Below are 27,670 nucleotides of genomic sequence, written 5' to 3'. Positions count from 1 at the left end.
TCTAATTCAAAACTTCTACTCACTTGATAAGATATAAAGGTAAACAAAGAGAGCCAGCATTCAAGGTCTAGTGCAGTGATGGTGAACCTCTCAGAGATCAAGCACCAAACTCCAACCCCAAACCCACTTACTTATTGCAAAGTGCTAACACTGTCATTAAACTTGAATATTGAGGTTTTAGTTTAGAAAAAACAACTCATACATTAACATCTTTTGTCTTAAAAGAAAAACACAACAACACGTGTTCCATAGGTTTGCCACCGCTAGTCTAGGGACTAATGGCTACCTTACCGAACAGTGCAGATCACAGGAACTTTTACTGGACAGGACTGGTCGAGAACTATTGTAGGACTTTGAATTAAAATATAACTGAAAATACTGACTTTTGAAAAAGAGTCATAACATAAATATATGACATATGTATAGCAATTTCAAAATATAATACTTGGCCAGTACATATATCTTTAAGTAGTGATTTTAGGATTTTTTTTTGGTTGCTAAATGTAACATGACATAATCACCTACTTCTTACTTTAAAAATTAGATTAATTCATTTGGTGTTTCAGCACAATAAATCTAAAAAAATGTTTTAAGGGGAAAAGGTGCAGCTTTCTAAAGCCACTTTTTTTTTTTTTTTTTAAATTTTGGAATTATTTTAATTTTAAAAGCTCTTTACTATCAGCTCAACACAGAGGACTTTTATTGGTACCAGGGATTGAACTCGGGACCTTGCACTTGCAAGGCAGGCACTGGAACCACTGAGCTAAATCCCTGGCCCTAGTTTTAGTTTTTTGAGGAATCTCTATACTGATTTCCACAGTGGTTGCACTAGTCTGTACTCCCAACAACAGTGGAGAAGGGTTCCTTTTACCCACAGCCCTGCCAGCATTTGTTACTGGTTGATTTCTTGATAATAGCTATTCCTTCTCGACTGAGATGGGATCTCAGCATTGTTTTAATATTCATCTCTTGAATGACCAGTGATGTTGAACATTTTTTGATATATTTGCCATTTGTACTTTTTCATCTCAGAATTGTGTATTCATTTCAGATGTCCATTTTTGGATTGGGACTTTAAATTTGGGGGTCTGATTTTTTTAAAGTTCTTTATAGATTCTAGATAATAGTCCTTTAACTGAATAGCTGGTAAAAAAAAATTTTCCCATGCTGTGGGTCATCTCTTCACTCTGTTGGTGGTTTCTCTTGCTGTGCAAAAGTAAAGCCACTATTTTTAAAGACAGAAGAGATACCACTGTACTTTTATGTTTCTCATCAGCGGGGTGTTAGAATATAAAAGTGTAAAACTGCCTGCCTAAATGAGCTTAATTGAAAGAATAAAGAGTGAAAATATTTCTGGACACAAAAGTTTATTATTCATTGAGAGAACTACTCAAGGATTTATTTTATTATAGTAAGAAGGAAAATATGCCCAAAAGGAACTGGTGGGATACAACAGTTACAGCACAGAAACTGAGAACCATATAAGAAAACTGCCTTTTTAAAAAAAAAATTTCTGTAATTTAATATGCTAAAATTGAGGAAATAAGCAAGCAAGGGGATGAGAAGTACACATAAGAAAAGTAATTTCGTGATTTTCTTCACTTTGATTCTATTGCTTTCTTGTTTTCAGGAGGAAAGATCTTGACTTTAAAAGCAAAATACTTGAGAAGCGAATTTACATCTTTCAGTTTTAAATGGTATTCTTGTACTATTTTCTCAGCAGTCCATGTTTCTGGATAAAGTTTATGATTATTGAGAAGTGTCAAGGCCTCTACAATGGAAATCTTGCCCTTGGGAATGTTCTTAATATCCATACCAAAGTGATGGCCCTTTGGCAATCTGGATTCCTTTGTTTCTTGCCCTGTTTCAGAATCTTTTACCCTCAGAGGTGATACAGGATTTTTGGAATCAACATATACATCTTTCAGTAATGACAGAAGCTTGTCATTTTTTCTAGCAATTTCTCTCAATTTCTGGATGATCGCTCATCTCTCTCAGGACGCTGAGGGTGGACGGATGTCTTGGGGCCGCAGACAGCTTCATCTTGCTGATTTCCTGTTCTGTTCAGCTCTCTAAATTGAAATTCCTAATCGCTCGAGCCACCACAGACCCCTTGCTCTCTATAACATGATGCACTCAGGTTCTCAATGCACATGAAAACTGCCTACTTAATGAATCCAAAAAAAGAATGCAGTTTTCTTTTTTTTTTTGGTACTGGGGATCGAACTCTGGTCCTTGCGCTTGCACAGCAGGCAGTGAAACCACTGAGCTAAATCCCTGGCCCCAAGAATGCAGTTTTCTAAAAGGTAGAGTTAATGTGAAAAAACAGGAAGGCAGAGATCAGAATTAATGCAGGGCTGGGCGTGGTGGTACACGCCTATAATCCCAGCACTTGGGAGGCTGAGACACAAGGATCACTTGGTTGGAGGCCAGCCTGGGGTACAGAGTGAGCTCAAAGCCAGCCTGAACTACTTAGGGAGACCTTGTCTAAACAAACAAGCAAACAAACACAAAACCCAGAATTAATGCAATTTACAATTCTGTAAGTTTTCCACAGATGCGATAAGCATCTGTAATGCAAATTAGCCAGGCATGGCGGTGTGTGCCTCTAATCCCAGCTACTTACTTAGGAGGCTGAGGGAGGAGGATCACAAGTTTTCGGCTAGCCTGGGCAATTTAGTGAGACTCTGTTGAAATGCCAGGAGGGGGCAGACAGCTCTCAGTGGTAGTGTTTGCCTAGCATGTGCAAAGTCCTTGGTGCAATCCTCAGTACCACAAAAAACAAAAACAAAACGTGTTCAGTATTTTATATTACCTGGATGGCACTTTACATTCTTTGGTTCAATAGAATATGAAATGATTTTCATTTAAATTTTTTTCAAAAACACAACTTAAAATACAAAAGATACCTGTTTTTATAACATTCTTATTAAACATAGAGGAAAATAATTCTCTAATCTGCTTCTTTATAGGTAAGTAACAGCAAAGCACTGAGAGGATACTAGACATCTACCAGTATTTTTAAAATTTGAAACCTATGTTTTTTACCATGATCTCCAAATTCAATATATTTGGTGCTGCAAAAAGATGTAAATATTCTAATTTTTCCAACTATTTATACATTCATAATTATCCTTTAAGTAAATAAATGATTTTTTTACAAAGTATAAAAAGTACTCTGGAAATGTCTTTAGAAATTTACTGGATATGCAACCACAAATAATATGTACAATGTTACTTTGCTTTTCAAATACCACATATTTTCTATAAAGGTAGATTTAATTTTTTAATATGGAGAGATAAAGTCTACCAGGGAGTTGTTTGCCCAAGGTTGGTTAACCTGTGATGATCTTCTTACTCTTCTTGGGATGCAGCACAAGTTTCCTCACATGAGTTCAAGCCCCCCCTGAGATCTAGTTCCCCTTTATTTCTCCAGCTTTACCACCCATTTGCTTCAGGCTACAGGTGTGCCACAACCTGATCCTACAAGGGGCTTCTTTCTGGCAATCGACCAGCAAGTGTCTAGAAGTAGGGGATACAGCAGTAAACACTTGCTCTAACAGAAGACAAATATAAAACAAATACTTTTAACTAATGAACTGCAGTGCTGAGGATGGTGGGTAGTGCTAAGACAAATGACTGCATGCTGATATGAGGTAAAGATTAACCCCAAAGTATGTCTTTGAGGTTAACTTGAGCAAGTCCTCTTAGGCTTCTAAGTGAGGCAAAAGATAAGGTAGAAATGATTCCTCCAAGCTGAGATGTCTCCAAGCTATGAAGAGATAACCTCTAGAGAGAAGAATGATTGAAAACTGATACAGAAATGTCTACAAAGTATCAGAAGAACAAAGTACATGTAACTCTTTGGGGAAAAACAAAACAAAACAAAAAGAAAAACAAGAAACTAAGTGACAGTCTGTTTCTGAATGTCCCTCCTTATTTTCTCACTTTAGCCCTATCCCCTAAAGCAATCAGTTCTCATAGGCTTGGCCTCTCTAAATAGTAATCCACTATGCTGCTACCAAATTACTTTCACTTTCAATCACCTCACACAGAGATGTAACCTTATGAGACATTCAAGGAGGAAGGCATGCCCTAGCTCCTTCTTTCCACATTAAATGATTGTTCACATTATTTCACAATTTGAAAATTCCTCAGAGTTTCAGTTTGTTTAGATAAGTGCTTCTTCATAAATGGTAGCTTAGTCTTGTCATACACACTTGAGCTTATTTGTAGCCACTGCATCCTGATTTAGGTTCACGATGCATACTTTTCTTTCAATTCTAATTTAACAGCTCTAAAAGTCAATTTCATCACTCATAGAGTATCATGTTACATTTATTTCTAAAGTAATCTTTTAAATAAATAAAAATACTGTTGTTCTTTAAAAATAAAGAGCTCATGGGTCAGGGATTTAGCTCAGTTGTTCTTTCTCCTGCCTTGAAAGCACAAGGTGCCGAGTTCGATCCCCGATACCAAAAATAAATAAATAAATAAATAAAGAGCTCATATAAAAATTTAACCTTTCCATTAAAAAGGTTAAAAAGTCAACTCCAAGGGTTTTAATTAAAAGAGGATATCCTATAATTCAAAATGTAAAAGGTTAATCTATGGACTGAAAATGCAACATTTAAAAAGAACTAAATCTTAAAGTATTTTAATTAACAATGAACAGTTTAGAATAATTTAGCAGGGTTCTTTAACACTAAATAAGTCATTTTAACTTTATCTCATGAGGTGTCAGGACAATTTGCAACTCCATTTTATCACTGAACATTCACCGAATTAAACATTACTGACCTCAACAAGCTTTCAAAATCAAAATGGGATTTATCTGACTTGTCAAAATAATATTACCCTAGTTTGGTTTGTCAAAATAACATTAGCCTGGTTTATAAAAAAGAATTCCAAACTATATGAGTATGTATTAGGCTGAACTGTCCTAAACTTCAAACAAACAAACAAACAAAAAAAGGGCCTTAACTTTTTCATAAAACTGAAAAAACTGTAAGAGTAAAACAATATTCTGTGATCTTGTTTTTATAAACTGCTAATTCCTACAGGACAATTCAGAATATACATCCATATCCTTCAAAGACTAGAACTAACCATATCTTTTTGTATTTCCCATAGTTGCAGGGAAAGTGCTTGGGAACATATATTTATAAAGTAATTTCTGTGCAAGTAAAAAAAAAATCATACTTTTTCTCAAAGTATGATTTAAATATTAAGTAACAAAAGCACTTATACGTACTACTGAAACAAAACTCTACTTCTTCTAAAAACTCATAGTTTTAAATTTTAGGTAACTGAGAACTGTACCGCTGGAAATTCAAGTTGATAAAGTTTGAAAATATTGTAGTCTCTAAATTGCTTGCCAGAGTTATAACCTCAAAGTTGCTAAAACCTTTGGGAAAAAAATATAGGTGTCTGTCTTACAGAATAGTTTATATTCAGGTACCTTAACTTTAAAATGAATTTATGTAAAGGTAGAAAGTAGAAAACAAATCATATATATCTATATCTATATCTATATCTGTATCTATATCTATATATGCTGTTAAGTATTTTTAAATCTTGAGGTTAATGGAAAATCAGACTTTTACAGCACAGAAACAATCAAATTTGTGTTTTAAAAAAACTCCTTGAGGGCTGGGGATTTAGCTCAGTGGTTCTGCTGCCTGCCTCCAAAGCACAAGGTCCTGAATTCGATCCCCAGAACCAAAAAAAACCAACCAAAAACCAAAAACCAATCAAACAAACAAATACTCCTTTAGAGCCAGGCTTGGAGGCACATGCCTATATTTTCAGCACTTGGGAGGCAGAGGCAGAAGGATTGCTGTGAGTTCAAGGCCAGCCTGAGCTACATGTGAACTTGAGGCCAGCCTGAACTATATAGTGAGACCCTGTTCTCAAACAACCCAAACCAACCAACCAAAAAATATTGATGCCTAACTAAACTTGGAGATAAAAAAGTAAGAAAAGCAGTAAGAATGACTGAGCTCAGATTTCTGGTATGCACAGCTATAACTTAAGAAGGGAAGAGAGCACTGTAAAACTGTGCCTGAGAAGATTCACCATATTTTACTAGAATATCTGTAAATGAGACGATCCATTTTCAGACCTAGAAAAACGCAGTTGAAAATTAAGAGAACTGAAAAAGCACCTATTTTGAATTCTTAATCAATTTTACACAAAGATATTAGTTTCTCTTTCTGTTTCACACTTAGATAAAAGATACAAAATCTAACGTAGTGTCAAAAATAACTCATTTCTTGGGACAAGAAAGAATTACTATCATTGTATAATTTTGGCCATATAAAATTAGTTAGCTTTACTATTTTAAAGAAAGTCAAAATCAACTTACTGAATTATGAGTCTTTTTATGATTATTATTTAAAGGATCAGTATTATCTTGTGTCTCTTCTCATCAAAGAAAAAGCTTACGGTCTATGTGACCTAAGAGAATGCCAATAAAATGACAAAACATGCATAATAAGACACTTAAAAAGTAATTACCATGGGCTGGAAACTGTGTTAAGAGCTTTACCTATATCATCCCAATCTTACTTCTTCCTCACAGTGAGCAAAAATGGAACTGGAACTTTGGTCATCATTCTATATGGTCCCATGTAACACCCAATAGGTCACATAACAGAAGACTCTTTAGTTGAAATCCCATGGGACTATGGAACTTAGCTCAAAATAAGTAATTTCTTTTGGACAAGTCATTAGCCTGCCTACAACTAATCCAATGGGAGGGGGGAGGGGGAGAAGGAGAGAGAGGAAGGGAGGTGGGGAGGGAACATTCTCCTTTATAACACTGAAAAAGTCATTAGGCCCTAACTATGATTACCCTTATCCAAATTACTGAAAGATCTTCATTACTATACTTTATTAGGACTTACATATTCTACTAATGTTTGATTTTGAAATTAGATTATTTTGAAAATATAAAATTCATGTTTTAAAAAAAGAGTAGTATACACATCCCTCAAATATTTTAAAGAACAAGCATTATAAAGACCTAACAAAATGAATAATGCTAAACTATCACTCTGAGCTACATAGGCAGATCTGGGAAGCTATAAATTTTAGCTACTGTCTTCCCTGTGCTCACTGGTAAATATAGTTTTACACATAATAGCAACTCAATAAATGTTTGTTGAGGAAATAACATCTTTACTAAACAATTAGATTATAAAGACAGAACTCTATATTAACAAATAACATAATAATGCCTGATTTTACACATGTAGACTATTTTCATGTCTAAGCAGAAATTCTTAAACAATAGTGTCTTACTAATCTGGTTATCAACAACAGAATTAAGCACTGAACAAATGTTTCCTCTAGCAACTATCAATGTAGGAACTGTTCATAATGTACACATCATGTAAGCATTCATCTATGTTTTGAGTTATAGCTACAGCTGACTACAATTTACATTATTCTTAACAGGTTTTACAAAAGAATGACCATTTTTTTTTAAGGTTTAGATTTCATTTTTGGAAGGGTGAGATAAGGAGGCTAACATCTGCAGGCTGAGAGAGAGGCTGAGAGAGAAGTCTCGTGTCAGGAAATGAAACGAAATGATCTTATATTTTAGTGGATAAATGACAAAATATTTAAATTTCATTAAGAGCTTTTCATTTTATGTCTCCAAACTCCAACAAAAGTAATATGTCTAAATAATTCTGTATGTTTCCCAGAATTTGGAGTGAAAGCTTTTCTATCAAAAGGCCTACTAACACTTGTAACTCAGTGTTAAAGGGAACAAAAAAATTGTTTTGGTATTCAGATTCATGTATTCAGATTCATAATTTGACATTTAAAAAAATTAGAGACAGGGGGCATGAATATGATTAAAATGCATTAATACACATTGAACACTTCCCCTCCCCCATCCTGTAACGTGAAACTAGGGGGGAGAGCAAGTAAGTGACAGAGTATGATTAAAGTGTGTTATGTCATATACAAATCTTCCAAAATGAAGCCCATTAATCTGTATAACTAATATACACTAATAAAAATGTGAGGAAAAATAATACAGAGATTAAAGTGAATTTGTGGCATACACTGAGGTCTTGAATAATACTTAAGAGTAAAATAACCTATCATATCCTCATGTGGTATTTAAATCAATCCCAGCAGCACACACTCTAGATCCAGCCACCTCTGAAAAGCCCCACTTATGACTGCATGAGGTTTTGGGGGGGACATCCAGACACAAGCCATAACAGCTCTGGATTATTTCATATGCATTATTTTACCTCAATAACCAAACAGGCTAATGCTCTCGGGGAACATTAAACAATAATAACTTAGCTTCCTTTCCTTCCATAACCCCCAAAGATGAATCTAGATTTCTATACCCCATAAATACTTTATCCTATACTTAATCTCCTAAACTTCTGGGTGTGGTAGTGAGGAATCAATTTAGAACAGCATTTAGCAAATTTCTTGACCCCGGCATTTCACTACATCCAACTCATAAGATTTCACTATCCATTTCTTTTCTCAGATTATTTTCATAAATATAGAGTGAGTTTTGCCTAAATACTAAATCTAGGCGCTCCCACTACTTAGCCTCCAATCTAGGTAAATAATTTACTCTTGCTTTTTGTTTCTTTGCTGATTCCCAATCTACAACAAGAGTCCACAGGGTCCCACAGTGATGCGTCTTCCTCAGAGGCATGGCTCTACAAGCGAACTGCAAGCGACAGACACTGTGGCAGTGCAGTGCAATGTGTGGCACTGCCAAGCCTTTGAATATTCTCAAATAACATCCTGACTAGAAATACCTGGACAGTGGGTATTTCTCCAGAAGGATGGAAATGAAATCTAGATAGTGGCATCAAGGACAAGATTACTACAGTAAGATTTCTTTTCAGTCTCATTTATCTAGTTTGGTAATTTTTAGTTTGTACTTTCATGGTAAATAATAAAGTATCACAGGAAGGCTATGAGGCTAATACAAAAAGTACATGGAAATTTTATTTCATAATATCTCATTTAAATTTGCTAATTTCATTAGCATTTGAAACAGTGAACAAAACATTAGGATCAAAAATAATGACAGATGTCTTTTTCCCTTCCTAAATTTGTCATAGGCCAAGAAGCAAACTCAAATTAAGACTTTCACTATGTCAGGTGGGTGTGGTGGTGCATGACTATAATCCCAGCACTTGGGAGGCTGAGGCAGGAGGATCATAGTGAGTTCGAGAGGCCAGCCTGGGCTACAACAGTGAGTTTGAGGCCAGCCAGAACTACATAGTGAGACCCTGCCAAAATAAAAAAACCTAAAAAAAAAAAAAAAAAAAAAAGACTTTCACTATGTGAAAATGATGCACTCTAATGTGTTACTTGTAATACAAACAGAATGCAAAAGCTTTTTCTTTTAAGGACTGAAATGCATTCATTAATTTAAGGTTGGGATTTGATTTTGAGAATTTAGTGTCATAAATTTTATCTTTTTGGAAATAATTCCTTAAAAACTAAAAGAGAAGCTGCTGGAAACTAAACAATAATACAATAAAATTAATTCAGTTTTATAACAGAAACATTAATGCTTATACGTTTACTACATGGAGAAAGTGTTAAGAATAATTGCTACCCTAAGATTTTCTCCTTTCACAATTTTGTCCTTTCATATGTTGCAAGCCCTCAAAATAGCTAGCTATGACCACCTTTTTGTAACCTCCCCAGAGTGCTTATTTACTGACTGATAAATAGGCCCATGGTTGGTATCATCTGATGAGGAATTATGCAATACCACATTAAGTCACCTGGCCAACATGTAAAATTTTCTTACACAGGACCTATGGAAACTTGAACACACCATTTTAATGATTGTAATAAAATATTTTTCATGCTTTTAGTAGAAGCAAGAGGGCATTATGGAAATATTTTAGCCAGTTTTTCCTAAATATATTTTCTAATTCAATTAAAGCCTATGTTTTTTATAGCCAGCCTTATACAAAGGCAATTCAATTTAGCAAATAGGAAAAGTATTTCTATAAAAGAGGTGAGTAAAAATAGTATTAATGGGGGGCTGGGGATTTAGCTCAGTGGTTTCGCTGCCTGCTGTGCAAGTGCAAGGACCTGAGTTCGATCCCCGGTACTAAAAAGAAAAAAAAAAAATAGTACTAATGATTTATGGGTTTCTATTTACAAATCATTTTACATTCTAGTCACTTATTTAACAGCCTATAACTTCTACAGAATGTTAGGGATATCAGTATATGTACTTCTGGTTGGTTATAGGATGACTATTACTATAGGTACAAATGTATAAAAAGGTTTTCTGCATCATTAATCTGCAGACAGTAAAAATTATAATATGTATAGGTTATGTATAGCCATGTTACATGTTCAAGAGTGACAAGCAAAATACACTTTATTTTTCTAAGCTGTTGGAATGATGTTCTAGGTTACTTATGTATGTACATCTTTTCAAATGTTGCTTTAGTAGATAATCTTTATATGTGAAGACAATCAGGTTGATTCACCAGAGAAAACCATAAACTCCTGTATTACTATTATTATTATTTTTTTTGGTTCCGGGGATCGAACTCGGGTCCTTGCACTTGTGCAGCAGGTAGCGAAACCACTCCTGTATTATTTTTTCCAGTTTCTATACCAAAATATGGTCTCGTTTCCTGTTTGACCAACTAGCAGTTCATTCACAGTGTTACTAGCTGAAGGCAAAGGCAAAATCTGTATCCATGTAACAAGTCAGAGTCACATCCTCAAATGGCAATGGAAACTACAACCTTGGTCTCCTAGGAAAATCCATTCAACAACTGAGTTAGGCAGGAACAAATGAAAAAATACGTATGTATATGAACATTTATATTTGTATGAACATATGTTCAATATTTAGAGTCAAGAAAGAAATCAGTAAGGATGTGAACTTGCTGTATTTTTAGAGAGATTGAAATGGGAATACGGATGACTAAAAGGAAGTGGGCTTTTAAAGGGATTTAAAGTATGGAGAATGTCTGATAAAAGCAGTTTATATACGAAATGAACATGGAAAATTAAAGTGAGCCTTTTATGTATTTTATAGCAGATGGTACAGTGATAATCTTCACATCATTTAAGATTAGAATGTATTCTTGCAATTGTAAATGCTATCACCACAAACGGGACACACTCTTCTCCAAGGAAAGTGAATTAGAGAATGTGTATTTTCTGTAAGGGACATGTTTATAACTATGTGAAATGTGAAGGAGACACATTTAAAAAGTGGAAACAGATTTTTGTGTTAGTTTAAGTAGTGCATAAAGATACTTAAAGTGAATGTGTAGGAGGGAATGAAAGTAATATAGTGCAAGGAGGCTATTCTAAAAGAAATTAAATAATAGAAGACGGGAAAAATTACTGGGATGAGAAGTACTTTCCAATTGCACATTGTACCAAAAGAATGAAAATTTAAAACCAGAATTATGGAAAATTATTTAAAGCTAAGCCTTCAAGATTATTAAGTAGCCTCAATTTCTCACGATCAATTTGACTCCTAAAAATGCTTAACACTAGAGATGCTTATGGTGATAGGAGCAATGTTTCTCTAGCCAGGTACTCTGATAATACTGAAGCATGCATCATTTTTCAACATTAAAATATCTATTACCCTATGACTATGTGAAAAGTGCCAACAGGATAATCCAGTGGGATCAAATAATTTCTATTCAGTAAATTAAAAAATGATTCTTCAAAATTCCAGTTGTCTCTGAGTAGAAATCAGAATTATTAGCTTTGTATCATGTCAAACTGTAGGAAGCTACCCAGGTGTACACTAACCAAGACACTGTTGCTATGGTGACAGAGCAAGTATAGCAAATGGCTACTTCATTAGTGACTCCATGAAACTATAAATGCTGGAATAGATGGGTAATATCTGGGAGCACTAGGCTACCAATGAAGGCTAGGATTCACAGGTTATTTCTTAAAAGAGAAGGCAAATTTTAACATGCTGTTAGAAAAATTAAGAAAGGTTTTTGTGCTAAACTAAAACCAAATCAAGCTACAGAAGGAAGTAGCTGAGTTTTAAGGGAAAGAGCTCCATTTAGGAACAGCTGCTGTGGCATTGATACTGATATTAAAGAGAGAAAGCTATTGAGACTGTCATCTAGGGCTGCAAAGAGGGAAAGGAGGACTCCCTGTTGATTCCCTGCTCTGTGGATGGGGCATCAGGCCATATGGTTTCTTGCTCTCTCTTTATCAAGAGGATGCTTAAGAGGGTGAGAAAGGATTTCCGCACATTTTAAACTTTGAAGAATTTAAACTTTAAATTTAAAAAAATAAAAGCTGGGTATGAACATCTACAAAACAGGAGGTTAATGCTAGACTTGGATTTTTTAAAAAAGAAGTTAAATTATCTAGAATTCAACAAATTTTTATGCCAGCTTCGTAAAAACCAGAAGCTACAAGCTAAGAAAACCCAACTCAAATGTTTTTGTCTTTTCCTCATGGATTTATACTCCCTCCAAGAAATTTAAACAGATCCCTTACAAACAAAAGGTATATTCATATTTTAATAAACGTTAGTTATATTACAACCTTTTGATGACACAATGCCACAAAAGGAAAATCCTAGTTCAAAGTCAAATGCTGCATAATTGCATGGCATGTAGGTAGTTATGTATAGCATGTCATTAAAAATAATTATGGGATCCCAGGCTCCTAGGGCAGAGAAGCTCAGCTGGTCCCAGCACCTGGAAGGAAGCTACCCACCTCCATCCCAGGCTCCTAGGGCAGAGCAGCTCAGCTGGTCCCAGCACCTGGAAGGAAGTTCCCCCACTGCCATCCCAGGCTCCTAGGGCAGGGAAGGTGAGCCGATCCCAGAATCCAGAAAGAAGCTCCCCTGCTGCCATCCCAAGCTTCTAGGGCAGAGAAGGTGAGCGGTGTGGGAAACAGAAGCACCCCCTCCCATGGAAATGAGAAGACACGTAAACAAGTCTCAAAAACAGACTTCTGGATCACCTACAGCAACCTCAAAGGGAAATGAGATGGAACAATCTGATACTCAACCACCTGGACTCTCTGAACTAGCAACAAAAGAGGATCTGGTAAAAATGAAATCAGAAATAATTACTCAGATAACAGCAAAGACTTTGCTCATGGTGCAAGACATGATTAATAAATCTAGAGAGGACACAGATTAAAAAAATAGAGGATCTGAGGAACATGATGGAATCCCAACACAGGAAACAAATGGAATCCATAAAACAGATACAAACAGATTTCCAAGAGATTAAAAACTCCATCGTAAGTCTGCGCAGCAGAATGAACAAATGTGAGGATAGAATTTCACATATAGAAGATAAGATTGCAATTAGTGAGGAGGAAAAGAAAAACTGCTTTAAAATTGTAAGGGAACATGAGAAATCAATCCAGAAGCTGCTAGACGATGCAAAGAAGAATAACATAAGACTGATTGGAGTCAATGAAGAAAGAGGAGAGAGTGCAGATGACATAAAAAAACTGTTCACAGAAGTGATGGCAGAAAACTTCCCAAGGAGGGGAAAAGAACTTGACATACAGATAAGTGAGGCATATAGGACTCCAGCTAGCCTTAATCAAAAAAAAAACTACACATAGGCATATAATAGTTAGGATTCCAGAAATCCAACAGAAGAACAAAATTCTACAAGCAGTGAGAGAAAAGAAACAAATACCATACAAAGGAAAGCCCATCAGAATCACAGAAGACTTCTCAATGCAAACTCTCAAGGTAAGAAGAGCTTGGAGTGATGTATTTCAAGCCCTAAAGGAAAACAGTCTCCAACCCAGATTGATGTACCCTGCAAAACTATCTTTCAAAATTGATGGAGAAATAAGATACTTTTATGATAAAGAGCACCTCAGGAACTTCATGAATACCAAACCGGCACTCCAAAAGATTTCAGACAATACCCTAGGAAAAGACAATGAGGATCACAACCCCAGAAAACCCAGCAGAATGAATCCACTGGTTGTGACAAATTAAACACAAAGGAGGAGAATCCAACAAAAAGAAAAAGTCATGACAAGGCTTTAAAAACTTTTAACTTCATCTCCCTAATGAGTGTATAATGCAATCTTATTATTGTACTGATTAGTATTTTTCTGATTCTAGAGTTGCACACCATTCCTTGTGCTATACTGGCTATTTATCATTTTCTTATGTCTACATTTTAATTGGGTTGTCTATTAATGAGCTCTAAGAATTCTTTATATATTCTGGTCATAGGTTATAGGTATTGTAAATATGGTCTGTTTCAGGACTACTTTTCATTTTAATGATGTCATTTAAAGTTCTAAATTTTGGGCCTGGGATTTAGCTCAGTGGTTCCGCAGCCTGTCTTGCAAGAGCAAGGACCCGAGTTCGATCCCTGGCATCAAAAATAAATAAATAAATAAATAAATAAATAAATAAATAAAGTTCTAAATTTTGATGGAATCCCATTTATCAATTTTTTTCTTTTATACATCATGTTTTTGTATTCTAGGTAGTTCTTGCCTACCCTGAATTCATAAATATTTTCCCTTATAATTTCTTCTTAAAGTTTTATACTTTTAGGCTTTCTTATTTAGGTTCATAGATCCCTTCAAGTTATTTTCATGTATGGAAATAAAGGGTTGAGGTTAATTTTTATATATGGATACCAGGTGTTCTAGTGCCATTTGCGGCAAACACTATCTCTTCCTCGGCTCTTGAATTGAGTTTATATTCTATAAAATTCTAATGTTAAATAATCTTTCAAAACTCAGTGGACCATATATGTGTGGTTCTATTTCTAGATTCTGTTTTATTCAAATGATCTACATGTCTTTCCTTACACCAACAATGCCTTGATTACTGTAGCTTTAGAAGAAGTCTTAAAATTAGGTACTAAATGTCTTACAACACTGTTTTTGTTTTTAACTTTTCTAGGTTCTTTGTACTCCTACATAACTTTTAAATTTCAATATCCAATTCTTCATTTATAGCAAGTATACACAGACCTGAATTTTTACATATACCTTGTGTTTTCTAATCCTGCTAAATTCAAGTACAAGTTCTAGGGGCTCCTAGAGATTTCTTAGTATTTTCTCTGTAGATGATCATTTCATCTACATATAAAGATTTTGCTTCTGCCATGCCAATCCTAACCTAGTTGTGTCATTTTATTGCCAGACTATTTTGGTGGGGACTAGGTTTCAAAGTTTAATGGACAGATAAAGAGTAAGCATATCTGTCCTTGTTCCCCACATTAAGGAGAAAGCATTGTATCTTCTCCATTTATATAAGGCATTCTCGCTGGAAGTATGGAGTACATGTCTTTAATCTGTTGAGAAGGTTCTGTTCTACTTCTAGGCTCCTGATAGCTTTTACCATGAACAGCTGTAGAATTTAGTCTGATACTTTTTCTCCAACTACTGACAGGATCATATGGCTTTTTCCTTTCCTCTGTTTAAATGACTTTTGGGGGTGGATCTTCCAATGCTGAACCAACACTGCCATCCCTATAACAAAACCACTTTCTACATACTGCCAGATCTGATTTCCAATGGTTTGTTTTGTTAAACAAATTTCTATCTATATTCATACTTTTTTCTTCTATTATCTTTATCCAGTTTTAGGATTAGCACAATGTTGAGTTCCTAAAATGAGGGGAGAAGTGTTCCTTCTTTTTTCTGCTTTGTTTGATATAATTTATCAGTTAAAATGTTTATGAGCCTGCTGTTGTCATATAGGTAGGTTTTCAAGCTAGGAATATACTTTCTTTAATAGGTGCTATTCAAATTTTATATTTCCTCCAGAGTTAGTTTCATTAATTTGTCTTCCAAGGTACTTCTTAGAAGTTGTCAAATTTATTTCAAAACAGATTTTTGAAATATGCTTTCTATATCCTTTTAAATTCTGTAAAATCTGTGGTAATGTCTCCTAGATCTTAATATTGTAATTTAATGTATAATAGGTAATGTGAAATAGGAAGAAAAGGGGCAAAGGGGAAGGAAGTGGGAGGGCTAAGGGAAAGGATAGAAGGGAATGGGATTAATATGAGAAAATGGAAAAATAGGAACAAAATCCTGGTAAATAGGGAGGAATGGAGGGGTTGAAGGGAGGGCTGGGCAAGGGTGAAAAATAAGAACCAAGAGAGACTATGTAAAGGTGCAAATTTCCAATGATGAATGTCATTATATTTTATACCTAAACTGTACCAATTATTAGTATGAATAATCTATAATGTAAAATAGGAAGAAAAGGTCCAAAGGGGTAGGGGTAGTGGGAGGGGCAGGGGAAAGGAAAGAAGGGAAAGGAAAAAATGCTGAGAAATGGAAAAAATGGAAATAAAGTCTTTGTAAATAGGGAAGGGTGGAGGGCGTGAAGGGAGGGCTAGGAATAGGGTAAAAATAAGAACCAAGATGCATTATATAAAGGTACAATTCCCAATGAAAAATGTAATTGTGTTGTATACCTACAATGTACCAATAAAAGAATTTAATACAAAAAAAAATTGTAATTTAAAAAATGTATAACTGATATTGTGTAACAGGAAGAAAAGGTCTAAAAGACCAGGGGAATTGGGAGGGGTAGGGGAAGGGAAAGAAGGGAAAGGAAAAAATATGAAGAGGAAAAAACATGGAAACAAGGTCTTTGCAAATAGGGAAGGGTGGGCAAGGGAAGGGGAAAAAAATAAGAACCAAGATATTCATGTAAAGGTACAAGATCCCAATGATGAATGTAACTGTATTTTATACCGAAAATGTACCAATAAACGTATTGGAAAAAAAATTAAGAAAAAAAAAAATTATGGGCCTGGGGGCGTAGCTTACTGGCAGTGTTTGCATAGCATGTGTGTGAGGTCCTAGGTTCAATCCCCAGCACCACCAAAAACAATTGCCAAAGCATCCCCACCACGAAACGTCTAAATATATACTAAAAAAAGAACAATTACAGCACCAGCATCTCATATCTGATAAGTACATTAAATGTACTAGCTCCAGTTAGATTTAAAAAAGAAACATACCATTACTATTAAGTATTAGAATTACCTCTCCTACCATATTCATCCCAACCACACTTAGGCTGCCATTATTAATTTCTTTATTCTAACTTCTTAGGTATCTATTTTACCTTCCTTGTTAAATTTACAGTTTGGGGGAGGAATGTATGTAATCTGTATCTTATATCTAATTCTTTATAGAGTTCAGAATACACTTAATTGTATTATGAATATCTCTAAAATGAGAGGACCAAAAAAAACTCCCATTACTGAATTTGCCCCCTGCCTTTTCTTTTGGAGACAGGGTCTCGCTATGCAGTTAAGGCTCGGCTCAAATTCACTATATAGCCCAGGCTGGTTTCGAACTCACAGCAATCCTCCTGCCTCAGCCTCCCAAGCGCTGGGATTACAGGCATGTACCACCAAGCCTGGCCCTTTGTTCTTCTGACTAGGTTTCTTTTCTTCTGGCAGATCTCTAACAACTCATCTTCATCATTCCAGCACCTTCCTTGCTCCATCTTTTCCCTTCACATCATCTGCTTACCAGCCACCTTCTACCACCAATAAAAATCCTTATTTTCAAACGGATCTCACATTTCTACATCTCTCAATAGACTTGTCCGAGGTAAGTAAAATCATGAAAAGATGGGGTAGTTGCCTAGAGGATGAAGGGAAAGCTTTTCTGGGGAGGTGATGGCCTTGCTAGGATAGGAGACTGCTGTGCAAAGGGGGATAGGGATAAGGGGCAGAAAGGAGAACAGCAAATTACAGGAATAGTGAAGAATCTTGAAAGTTCACAAAGACAGGGAGAAAGAGAAAGGGAAAACAAAAGACAGCAAGAAAGTGAGAGGGCAAGTGAGAGGGCAAGTGAGAGGAAAAGAGGAAGAGAGCAAGAGAAAGAAGGACAGGGGGAGAAGATAAACGAGATTAAAGTCAGGCTAAAGAAGTCTTGCATGCAAGCTGTTATATTAGGAGTAAATTTTAAACAAGAGGAAGTAAAGGAAAGGATCCCCTCCTCCTCCTCCTCCTTTTTTTTTATTTCCTTGCAGTACTGGGATGGAATCCAGGACCTCCCAAATGTGAGGCATGTGTTTACCACTCAGCTATATCCCCAGCCTCAGGAACAGGTTAATTTTAAAATGAAAGTTCATTTTGACAGCAATAAGAATAAGCCAGGATAGACAGAGACAGGTATCATGGAGAATAATAAACAAGGAGGAAGATGAGCTGCTTAGTACTAGGGGGTGAAAGGGAATAACAGTATGTGAATGCAGTAAGCAGACATGTGGCACCGATTTCCTGAGGTTTCTGGAGACTAACACCATTCTGGCTAGGTGTTGGGTACTGCTGGGGAAACCAAGATCCAAAAGCTACAACTGTGAGGAGGAGCAGGAGAGACAAACTAACCCCTGAAAGGAAGAGCCTCGGGAACTGCTAGGATTCCTCACACTTGGGATTACGGGAATTTGTCACCTTGTTCTCTAATCCTTAGTCTCCCTTCTTTGCATAGCAAACTCCAACTTGAGCCATCACCTCCCCAGAAAAGCCTTTCCTCACTCCCAGGCAACTGCCCCCTTTTCTTATGTGTTTTACTCATCTCTTCATTACAGCTGTCACCAGAGGATTCAGTATTCCCAAAGTCACCTAAAAAGTGAGCACAAACACCGTGCTGAAGAAGGAAAACTGATCCAGTGTGTTACTCAATGACGTTCCATTTAATACATTCAGTGCCTATTACCTGTCAGGCGCTACAGGGTAGTGCTGCTGATCTACAGTTTCTTCAAAGTTTGTCAGCAAAAAACCGTCAGAGGAATAGTTTGTGAAAGCAGACGAAGGCAAAAGTATTAGAGAGGAAACCAAGCAAGAGTTTTGTGATAAATGGGTTTTTAGGGTTTTACTGAGGTATAAAATCAACTACAGATGTTTATAGTGTACAATTTTATAAGTTTTCACATTCATATATACCTATGAAATCATGTTTTAGATAACTTGTAGCTTTACAATCCAAGTTCCTTACTGCTGAATTTTGTCTTCTCTGTAGAAAAGTCAATAAGCTGAAGCTGAATATATATTTTAAGTCAGCTGTGGTAGCATATGTCAGTATTCCCAGCACTCAGGGAAACTGAGGCAGGAGAATCACAAATTCAAGCCCAGCCCGGGCAAGTTAGCGACCAAGTGAGACCCTGCTTCAAAAATAAAAAAATGTAACAGGGTTAAGGGTGTAACAAAGGCACTGAGTTCAATTCCCCATACCACTCAAAAAACAAAACAAAAAATTTACTATCTCATATTGATCTCAGAAATTGTTTCATATTTTTAATTAAATACTTTTTAATTGTCACTATACATTTGCAGAAAATAAATACAATTATATGCCTCAATAATGAGAGGCAACTGAAAAATGATAGTCTGGGAATAGTACAAACATACCAAAGCAGCTTTCCTATATCCTAGCTATACTGTATTTATTAAAGGAAAAGCATTTATAATAATAAAAACACAAACATACCAAAAATTTATCAACAATGCTCAACCCTCTGAAAGAAACATTATTCTGAAAAGAAATAAAGGCTTGAATAAACACAGAGATGGCTGTGTTTCTAAGTGGTGGGACCTAGCTGGAGGAAGTGAGTCACTAGAGATGTGCCCTTGAAGGGTGGATCTTGTCCCTGACCCCTTCCCCTCTGGGTCTCTTCCCTCCCTCTGCTTCCTGGTTGCTATGAGGTGAGCAGCTTCCCTCACCATGTCTTTTTCTCATGATGTTTCTGCCTTGCCACAGGCCTAGAAGCAACAAAGCCAAGTGATAATGGACTGAAACCTCTCAAATTGTGAGCCAAAATAAATCTTTATTCCTTTAAGTTGATTATCTCAGGTATTTATTGATTGGAACAAAAACCCATCTCACACAAGACCAAAAAGATAAGAAAAATTAAGAAAAAGGTTTAAAGAGAAGAGTACTGGGGATCCTAATATTCTAGGGATTATATGTTCTAGACATTAAAATATCTTAAATCTCAAATTTATTTTTGGTTAGAAGCTGGGTGTCGTGGCTCATGGCTGTAATCCCAGCACTCAGGAGGTTGAGGCAGGATTGCTGCAAGTTTGAGGCCAGCCTGGGCCTACATAGTGAGTTTAAGGCCAGCCTGAACTATACGACTACATGGTGGGACCTTGTCTCAAAACACCTAAATAAAGAGATAAATAAATGAATAATTTTGCTTAGGCAATACAGTCACTTGGTATAGAATTTGGAAGGAACAAAAGGATTCATGATTAAAAACAAGTCTCAAGGGCTGGAGATTTAGCTCAGTGGTTCTGGCACCTGCCTTGCAAGCGCAAGGTCCCGAGTTTGATCCTGGTACAAAAAAAAAAAAAAAAAAAAGTCTCCTCTAGCCACCCAGAATCCTCTCTCTCTTTTTTTTTTTTTTTGGTACCGGGGATCGAACTCGGGTCCTTGCGCTTGCACAGGAGGTGACAAAACCACTGAGTTAAATCCCCGGCCCCAGAATCCTCTCTTGAAGGCAACCGAACAAAACTTCTGGTACACAGCATACTTCACATATGTTCTATAACATTTCATTTTTCTTGAGTAGAAATGCTTCACCTTTACTGTAGCAAAGATGTGTTTTTGTGTTTGGATGACAGCCTGTCATAGGCCAATGTTATTTTATAAGAAAGATCAACTGTTGGTGGGGTATTTTTATTTTTTATTTTTTTGGTACCGGGGATGGAACTCAGGACCTTGCGCTTGCAAGGCAGGTGCAGGGACCACTGAGCAAAATCCCTAGCCCAGGGGTATTTTAAACTATAGACTTTTGAGATCTAACCATGCACTGCTTAACAGTGGGACACATTCTAAAAAGTACATTGTTAGGTGACTTCATAGTTGTATGAACATCAGAGTGTATATACTATACAAACTAAGACAGCTACAATGTCATTAGGTGATATAATCTTACGGGATCACCATTGTATATGTGGTCCCTTCTTGCCAGAACATTATTATGTGGTACATCATTGTAGTTTAGACATGTCAGCCTAGTATTTCTCAAAACATCCTCTGAGGACTATCTATATCAGAATTACTAGATTGCCTGTAAACAATCTGTATTTCTAGTTCCAACTCAGAACTCCTGAGTCTATAAATCTGGGAGCTTAGTTTTAGAATTTACTTTTTAAACAAAATCCCCAGATAATTTGTATATCCACACAAAAATCTGAGAAAGACCGGGCACTATGTAGGCCCCATAAACAGAAATCCTGTGTTTCTTATGCCCTGTAGGCACAATGTCTGACAATGCTGGACAAAGGTGTCCCTCAATATATATTGGAAGTTCAATGAATGTACACTGGGAATTGACTACAAAAAACCTTGACGTGTTGTCAACACTCAATAATGATTTTGAAATTGTATGCTTCATTGATGACAGAGATTTGAATAAAGAGCAAAGAAACAAGCTTTGGCAATTAACAGCTTAATAGAGCTCATTTACTTACATGATTCAGTTTCAAGCAAAATACTCAGAAAGATATTAGGAAATTTAATTAGTGGTACTTTATTATATATCTGAGTTTGAGATAAATGGCACAAATATATCTATCATGTCAAAGTGGCCCAAAGGAGATATTCTACATATTTTCTCTTTTGTGATTTATTATATACAATGACATATGCTCCAACTAGAAACATGAAGAGGGGAAAAAAAAAGGAGGTGTCTCAGCAGCAACCAAAACAGATGTCACAAGGCCAAAAATGACAGCTCTGGGCACTCGACTCATAGGCAAGCCCATCAGACCTTCATCTAGAGTTTATTCAGTCTTATTTTACACACACTATTCATTCTAATGGAATTTTAAAGCTGAACTTTGAGCTCACAGGAAATTAAAAACACTAAATCATGAAAAAGATAGGGACTGCAACAGATAGTAACACAATCAGTATGCCAAAATGACAGCTGATAGGAGGACTGAAGAACTATATAAAACAAGCAAACTGGGGATGTAGTTCAGTGGCACTGCACCTGCCTGGCAAGCACAAGGTCCTGGGTTTGATCCCTGGTTCTGCAAAACAAACAAACAAAACACAACAAAAAACAAAAACAAAAAAACAAGCAAACTAACTTACAAACCATAATACTCTGTGGTCCATCCTGTGAAGGGTTATAACTCTATTCATCTTGACAGTATTTAAAGGCATCTACCACATAATTAAAAAATAGATGTTCATATAAAAAACCTAAGTTAAAGAGAAAGCTAAATTATGTCATCAATAAACTCCACATATGAGGTATGGATATAGGTATAAAATATAGTATTGTTTAGAAAGATTTTTATTCATTAATCAGACTTTTTTTTTACAGTTACAAACTTTTGAAAGAGTTTAATAACAACTATTTGGAAAACTCAACTAACAGAAATAACTTATTCCTCTGAAGTTCCAGAAAGGAAAATATTACTATACTAAACCAACAAAAATTATTTTCAAAATTATGTCACTGAAACAAAGTCAATTATTTGTTAACATGGTTAGCAATAGTTATTTTATGTATTTTACATATTTGAACAAATGTATTACCACATACTATCATTTATTCACCATTTAGAGCTCCCAGGGATATCTGGGAAAGTCACAGCACTGTATTCCATGAATTACTTTCATCTTATAGGGTAATGTTTTTATGAAAAAGGAGTATCTAAAGTTTGCATTACAAAAAACAGAGCTACTGAAATGCACTAATGATAACACAAAGAGAAGTATAAACTGCTAGTAATTTAAGAAGCTACAATAAAACACCATATGGCCTTTAATGTAATTATGAAGTAAGAATTGAAAATTCTGTGAACAACAGCATTTGTCTGTCACTACAACCACCTCCTCCAAAAATGGTGTACGTATCAGACAGTACTGGTAAACAATAGATTTGTAAACTAATTTCCAGTATTTTTTGTTCACGTCAGCCTCATGAGAGGCACATGTGCACACAAGTGTGTGCTTCTCCTGCTCAACTGCAACGTTTGGACTATGAAGAGCTAAAAGGTCTAGTCATGGTTTGTGAGGCACATTTAACTATACAGAATATTGCTTATCAAAATAATTATCTACAGGGAGCAACCAAAGTCAGGAAAAAAAATGCCTTATCTTTTCACTTCTGAGTGTTGGTAGGTACATAATAGGTGCTTACAGTTTATACAAATTTGTGAAGTTTTGGCTCTGAAATCTTTGATATTTTGGGATACAATATTGATTTTGAGAGGAAATTCTGTTCATCATATAGTTTTAACTTTAGTTTCAACTGGTAATAATGACATCTTTAATTCTTTGTCAAAACTATGTGTGCTAGTCAGTTTTCTGTTACTATAAAAATACCTGAGATAATTAATTTATAAAGAGGAAAGGGTTATTAGGGTTCATAGTTTTAGAGGTTTCAGTCCATGGGTGGTTGGCCCCAATGTTTTTGGGACTGTGATGAGGCAGCATTTCATGGTGGGGAGTGTGGGGAGTAAAAGTGCCTACCTCATGGCTGGGACAGAGAAAAGAGGAAGTAGGGGCTGAGTCCCATTATGCCTTTTGAAGGCATAATCCCAAGGATCTAAGATCTTCCACAAGGTCCTATCTCTTAATTTCTATCACCCTTCAATACTGCCATATAGGCCTTTGGGGGACATTTAAGATCCAAACTATAGCACTCTAGCACGTGTATGTATCCTATAACATGGCATACCAAAGATATGCTACTTTAAAAAGGATTTCTTTCATTAGATTAAAGTTAATATAATCTGTGTATGATGGTGCACATTTGTAATGCTAGCTACTTGGGAGGCTGAAGCAGGAGGAATGCAAGTTTGAGGACAGCCTAGCAATTTAGCAAGACCCTATCTCAAAATAAAATACAAATAAGAGTTGGGGACATAGCTCAGTGCTTGCTAGGTTCAATCCTTGGTCACACACACACATAGCTGTGTTAAATGTTATGAAAACTCAACAACAAAAATGATTAGAATTTTAAAAAAGAAGACCCTCTTAACTTTAGATAAATCTCCAAAATCAAAGAGGCTAGATGATTATAATAAACACTCATTCATTCAACAAATATTTATTGAGCACTATTGTATGCCAGGTACTATGTTAGGTGATGTGGATATACATAGTCAATAATTAATAAATAAAGATAGTTCTATAAAGTACTAAGTGTTAAGAATACAATAATAGCACAGTAAGTTAAAGTGGAAACAAGGCTATGCTATTTCTTCTAGAAATGGTCAGGGAATTTCTGAGAGGAGCCACATGAACTGAGAACTAAAGGAGGGAAAGGAAGTTGCCACTTTAAGATCTGGTGAAAGGATTGCGCTTAGGCAGAAAGAAGACCTGAGGTGGGACTGTTCTTGTTCTTAATGGACCAAAGGTGGCCATGTTAGCTGCTGCCCAGTGAATGAGAAAGGAGCATGGTAGAAGCAGAGGCTGAAGAAGCTTCAGGTTCAGGTCACAGAGACTCCAAGGCAGATCATGCCAAATCTTGCAAAGTTTAACTGCAATGAGCAGGGAAGTGGTATGATCAGATCTACATTACTCACTCTGACTGACCTATGAAGAATGGCCTATATGGGGCAAGCCAGGGAGCGACCCACTAGTTAGGGCCAGCCTCATGGTCAGGTGCCCTATGCAGTCACACTGGCCATCCATGGAGACTGCCCCATGGCTTGCTTTAATGCACTGTTGGCACCATTTTGAAATTCTTAATAATTTGTGAGCAAGGGGCCCCACATTTTCACTAAGTTCTGTAAATTATGTAGTTATTCTTAAATATTCTATATTCAGGAACAAAAATGAAAGCTTAACCTAGTGTTGTAGCGTTAAACCTTGTGTTGTAGGATTCAGAGTGTATTGTGTTGATCCAGCTCACAAGACTTGTCAAGAGACTAGATATGTCTTGCAATGAAAAGAGAAACATGAATAACTCTCAGTTTTTTACTAGACTCACTGAGTGAAAATGGTGAAGATGAGGAGGCATGGTAAGAGGCAGGGTATTAAGAGGTGGGGTGGTCAATAACCAAGAATTCACCTTTAAGCATGTTAAGAAGCATATGAGACATCCAAGTGGTACTATTAAGGATAATGTTGCATAAATGAATATGAGACTCAGGAGCAAGTTATAGTTTATATCTATAAGTCCCCCAAGGGCCTCGTGTACTCATAGGTGGGGCTTTTGGAAAGTGATTTGATTATGCGGTCTTATAGCTAGTTGACTTGTGTTAGCAGATAGGTCTGGTCAGAAAAGGCAAGTCACTGGGGGGTGTGGACTGAAAAGGTTTATCTGCCTCCCTGACTCCTACCCTCACTCTCTGCTTCTGGTCCGTCCGGCCCCTCTGTGATGCGTTCTGCCTTAGAGCCAGTGGATTATTGGCTGAAATATAAACCAAAATAAACCTCTCCTCTTTTAAGCTGTAGGTGTCAGATATTTTGTCCCAGCAATGAGTGAAGTGACTAAGAACAAAGTCTAGGCTGGAGATACAAATTTTGGAGTTGCCACACATATACATTCATACATATCTATGTATCTATTACTTGGCAAGAATCACTTAGCAAGACAACATAGTGGGAAACAGTTCTGGAGATTACTAGGTACCTACAAAGAAGACTAAGGCCAGCAATCAAAAGAGAACATGTCAAGGACAGAGCCCCAGGAGACCTAGAAACCTCTCTTAGAGTAATAATACAGTGGTTCTTACTAGATGAAGCCTGGCCTGTTCAGTGTAGCATTGAAATACTCTGAATTAGCCCAATATACTGGCCAGTTTTGTGCACTATCCTTTATCTGTATCCTTTTCTACTTTACCAGGATGTCTATTCAGTTTCCTAAATACTCCTACTGCTTTATCCCTAACTATACTGTGTCATTCCCGCCTGGACTCTCTCACTCCTCTCTTTATTCAAAGCCTACAATTCTTTCTTTGACTTCATCGTATTAATGTTTTCCAATATTTAGTAGTTACTAGTTACTGTCTATGCCAACCTCTTATACAGCATAAAATACATTAAACTTTTAATTACATTAAATTAATATGGTCCATTTTCCATAAAAAAGGTAAGCTCCGGTTGCTTTTTAATGTTACACTGCTTGGTATACATTAGATGTGCAGTAAATATCTATTCAATGGATGAGTGAAAAATAACACTTGGAAGTTTATGAGGTATGGGGAAGTTAACAGAAGTAGATAAATCACCTTAGCACACAACAGCTTAAAAAGGAAAGGCTCACTACGACCAAAGCCCTTGGCAGCCTGTATGACACAAAGGCATAAACCCAAACCTCACAGCTTTTATTTCTTCTTTTACTCAAGAAATATTTATTGTACACCTACTAGGTGCCAAGTACTCTTCTAAAGACCACAAAAACTAGAGGAGCACCCATGAATGAAGTACACAGAAAAGTACTGTCCTTGTGGAGTTGAGTACTAACATTCACTGGTTTATTTTGTTTTGTATAAGCTTCCTGAGCCCTCATCACCCTTTCCCATTTTTTATGACAAATCTACTATTTTTCAGTTTGAAAAGTTTGTTTGATTATTAATTTCATCCTTCAGGTTTTCCTCAAGTCTATAACATGTTACAAGAAAAGGATTTTAGACATTCTGAGGCCTTTAAAGTCATAAAAAAGTGCATGGGATATGACAATTGTAGTATCTGGGTACATTACAGAGAAGCAGATCTCTGAAATGGCATATATATTAATTCAGCAAAACTACCCAAAGCACTCCAGATTTCACACAAACTTCATAAAGAAAAATAATACCTTGGGAGGCTGAGACAGGAGGATTATAAATTTCAGCCCAGCCTGGCCAAGTTAGCAACTTAGTGAAGCCCTGTCTCTAAATAAAAAATTTTAAAATGTTTCTAATAGCTTATGGGGGGGGCGGTGTTGGGAGCTTGGGTGCACCTATAATTCAAGCATTCTGGGAGGCTGAGGCAAGAGGACTGCAAGTCCTCCTTGAGAGTGTAGCCTGGGTAACTTAGCAACTCAGTAAGACTCTGTCTCAAAATAAAAAAAAATTTTTTAAAGGGCTGCAGCTATAGCTCAGTGTGAAGGTTCTATGTTCAATTTCCAGTACTGCAACAAACAAACAAACCAAAATCAACCAACCAAAAAACTGCATAGATATATAAAATGATACCATGCTCAGTGTTCTGTCTCTCTTCTACAGATATACCTTTGGAATTCAATTAAGTCATGATATCAAAGTTTACTTTTAAATTTCAGGATCAGAAATTAGATGAAACTTCCAAACTGAAACAACAAAACAGTTAACTATCTTACGTACATTCTATAAATATTACTATATTTATTTCATAATGTAACAAAACCATGGTACTACTATAGACAGCTTAGTTAAAATACTACAGGCAGTCAGACAGGGCTGGGCCCCTGAGAGAGTCCATGCAGAAAATAAGAACAACTGTGGCTGGACGGCCATTCCTTGAATGTCAGGCTTCAAGACCAGGAGAAATGACTACACCTTCATACTTCCCCTAGGGATGAACAGCAGTGACTGATGTTCTAAACAGGCATCGATCACCTTGGGTGGGGACCAAAACCTCCCTAGCCCATTCCTTCCCAGAAAATTCTTCTTCAATCCTTCATTTAATCAATATTACCTAAGCAACTGTACTCATAATCTTATTGGTTGACCACAGTTTT

General features: G+C 36.2%; 1 protein-coding gene and 1 pseudogene across 1 annotated transcript in view; both read right to left on the bottom strand.

Annotated features, from left to right (window-relative positions):
* The window catches only part of Gtf2f2 (general transcription factor IIF subunit 2), a 148,628-nt gene that overhangs the window by 27,571 nt on the left and 93,387 nt on the right, over positions 1-27,670 (bottom strand). The window lies entirely within an intron of this gene.
* The window catches only part of LOC106009331 (NADH dehydrogenase [ubiquinone] 1 alpha subcomplex assembly factor 4 pseudogene), a 29,654-nt pseudogene continuing 3,460 nt past the window's right edge, over positions 1,477-27,670 (bottom strand).

This window comes from Heterocephalus glaber, unplaced genomic scaffold (genome assembly GCF_053883595.1).
Source record: "Heterocephalus glaber isolate CG9 unplaced genomic scaffold, H.glaber_assembly_v1.0 deba00001666, whole genome shotgun sequence".
NCBI lineage: Eukaryota > Metazoa > Chordata > Mammalia > Rodentia > Bathyergidae > Heterocephalus > Heterocephalus glaber.
Note: the sequence above shows the minus strand (reverse complement) of the source record. Positions and strands in the feature narration are given on the sequence as shown.